Raw genomic sequence first — 3535 nt, forward strand, 5'->3', positions numbered from 1 at the left:
CACGTGGCAGCCCGTCTAGAGTTTGCGAAAATGCACCTGAAGGACTCTCAGACCATGAGAAACAAAATTCTCTGGTCTGATGCGACAAAGATTGAACTCTTTGGCGTGAATGGCAGGCATCATGTTTGGAGGAAATCAGGCACCGCTCATCACCAGGCCAATACCATCCTTACAGTGAAGCATGGTGGTGGCAGCATCATGCTGTGGGGATGTTTTTCAGCGGCAGGAACTGGGAGACTAGTCAGGATAGAAGAAAAGATGAATGCAGCAATGTACAGAGACATCCTGGATGAAAACCTGCTCCAGAGCGCTCTTGACCTCAGACTGGGGCGACGGTTCATCTTTCAGCAGAACAACGACCCTACGCACACAGCCATGATATCAAAGGAGTGGCGTCAGGACAACTCTGTGAGAACATCCTTGAGTGGCCCAGCCAGAGCCCAGACTTGAATCCGATTGAACATCTCTGGAGAGATCTGAAAATGGCTGTGCACCGACGCTTCCCATCCAACCTGATGGAGCTTGAGAGGTGCTGCAAAGAGGAATGGGCGAAACTGCCCAGAGATAGGTGTGCCAAGCTTGTGGCATCATATTCAAAAAGACTTGAGGCTGTAATTGCTGCCAAAGGTGCATCAACAAAGTATTGAGCAAAGGCTGTACTTATGTACATGTGATTTCTTAGTTTTTTTATGTTTAATAAATGTTCAAAAAAAATTTTCAAACTTTTTTCACGTGGTCATTATGGGGTATTGTGTGCAAGAGGTACTAATGTACATCGCCGCCCAGCGCCACCCAGCGCTACGATGCTGATCGCATATGTACTTACATATGCGATCAGCATTGCGGAGGACAGATCTTCCGATCGGATCTCTCACACAGCGCTGTGGAGAGAAGCCCATAGTCTTCTATGGGGTATTACCAGCAAAAGCTGGTGAACCCCTCCACGGCGCTGACCTGGCGGCCGGGGGACAGTACATTAGGAAAATAAATTTTCTGTTTAGTACATCCCGCCCTGTGTGTAGAATTTTGAGGGAAAAAATGAATTTATTCCATCTTGGAATAAGGCTGTAACATAAGAAAATGTGGAAAAAGTGAAGCGCTGTGAATACTTTCCGGATGCACTGTAGTGAGTGGGGAGTGTACACAGCTTTTACCCTGTCTGATTATAATACATTCCTATTATCAGTATCTCAGATGGAAAGTGTCCAGTTCGCTGTTTATGGTATTGTGTTCATGAGTGGGTGAAAGTGTCAGGTGTAAAGGGGGAACACGGAGAGATCGCACTATTTATTATTTATTAGCAGTTTCTTATATAGTATAGGAAGAAGAGGGTGTGATCCTGCACTGGGCAGTAACTTCCACAACTGTGATAGAAAAAAACAAAAGTGGACAATATAAATTACTAGATCAGTTCACTATTTAGGTCCATTTGGTGGAGCCCGCGAGTCACAGAGAGTTCCGGTATGGAGAACAAAGAAAAAGAAGACTCTTGTTTGGGCGCCCTCTTTGTATTTTCATTCTAAAGACAATATTATAATTAATGAATTAAGACTTAACTTTTAATGAACTTCCAAAAATTCTGCAACACTTAAAAGCAAAATATGTTCTGATCCTTAAACATATAGGGTGATTTAAGACGGAACAGTAGATATCAATAATTCTACTTCCATCTGTCTTGGATCAGTACAAAACCAGTTTGTATTAATGAGACCCTAGAGGGTCAATTGGGGTGAGAGAAAACCCACTCACTGCAGTAGCGCATGCAGGGGGGGGTTCCAAATGCCCAGAAACTCCCCCTGACGGACCAAATTCCTTTTCCAGAGACGGAGACAACCTTGTCTCCGTCTCTGCACCAGCCGTGCACCCCATTGCCGCTGCCCGGCCACTGTCGATACAGTTGTCAGCGCTTCTGCGTCAGGTGACTTTCTAATCCATACCACCTGACGCGGAGCGCTGAAAGCTGAATCAGTAATGGCCGGGCATCACAGTGCGCGCACACTATTACAGCCCTGCCTGACAGTGAGGAAGAGGTTCTGCGCCGGACAGTACAACCAGCAGTCACGGAGGAGCTCTTGCTGCAACAAACAAACGACTTATGAAGTATGGGGGAAAGGGGGTTGGGGCGGATGCCCTGTGTTTTTTTATAACTGGTATGTGTGTGTGTAAGAAGTATGCTATGTGTGTGTGTATGCCCTCTGAGTGTCTTTAAGCATGCTGTGTGTGTGCATTCTACATGTATGTGTGCATGTATGCTGTGTGTTATGTATGTATATATACTCTCTCTTTCTCTCTCTCTCTCTATATATATATATATATATATATAAAATGTATATATATAGATGGATGGATGGATGGATGGATGGATGGATAGATAGATAGATAGATAGACGGAAAGCCCCCTGAAAATCCTGCGTTTGCCCCTGCACTGAGTTTGCTATCATGACTGTTATACAGGTATATCACACTTGTCCGCATTAATTGCTGTTTCCTATTGTGTATTGTGTGTAGATTTAGAAAAGAAATATGCTAAGACCAGGAAGAATTGAGTCAAAGTGGTGATTCTGCTGTTAGTGTTTTTGTCCGACAGACCTCTCAATGCCTTCCTACTCCACTGGGTATTCCCTGGAGGTCTCCCATCCAGGTACTGACCCAGCCCACCACCGTATGGCTTCCAAGATCAGACAAGATTGGGTATATGCATTGGGGTATGGTAGTCGGAGAATATGGCCGATGTTATAGACATACTAATGAGATTTCACTGAAATCAAGAATTGATCGGCCCGTGAAAGGAATGGGAACACCCCGGCCAATCAAAAGGAGAGAAAAAAAGGGAAAAGAACTGAACGAGTAAGACAAAAATATTGAGAACAGAGAGTAAGGAAGAGGAGAGAAGAAAAAAAGTGGAGGAGAGGAAGAAAAGTAGTGGATCTGGTGTTCACGTTAGACAGGTGAGCATGTTCCCTCTTCTAAAACGGGGGTTCACCAACCTGAATCGTGAACGAGAGTCCACTAAATAAGTTTAGAGAGAAAATCAGCATATTATCTACACAAATGTGTATATCTCAATTCAAATTCCAAAATAGTGAGTGTGCTTACTCTGGTGAGTCAACGGTCAGATAGAATGTAAACCCAGTGTGTTCAATGACAATGGGTAAAAGATTCATATTTGATCTCGTTATAACTGTAGACAAAGTAGTGTAGTTGGTACTAAGGAAGAGTTAAACAATCAAACATCCAACACACAGGTATGAAAAAATGATATGCATATTAAATCAATCAAACCGGATGTAATTAGGACAGTATGATATGTGCTGGAAAATATACATATATGATAATAACTTGCTGCCTCCACAGTAATAGGAAGTATATATACGTGTATATAAAATCATACAGATATTGCCGTTGTCAGATATCTCATGACGGAGCCTACCAGAATAAGTAGGCTGAAGTGGAGTGATACCCTGTGTATACACATTCATATACGTCACTCTCACCTATATGCACATACTATTATCTTACATGTGTGGACAAATCG

General features: G+C 43.2%; 1 pseudogene; it reads right to left on the bottom strand.

The window, feature by feature from the left end:
- Positions 1-2600: 2600 nt before the first annotated feature.
- Positions 2601-2719, bottom strand: LOC134951276 (5S ribosomal RNA; annotated as a pseudogene).
- Between the last annotated feature and the right edge of the window lie 816 nt (positions 2720-3535).

Source organism: Pseudophryne corroboree, chromosome 1 (genome assembly GCF_028390025.1).
Source record: "Pseudophryne corroboree isolate aPseCor3 chromosome 1, aPseCor3.hap2, whole genome shotgun sequence".
Taxonomy (NCBI): domain Eukaryota; kingdom Metazoa; phylum Chordata; class Amphibia; order Anura; family Myobatrachidae; genus Pseudophryne; species Pseudophryne corroboree.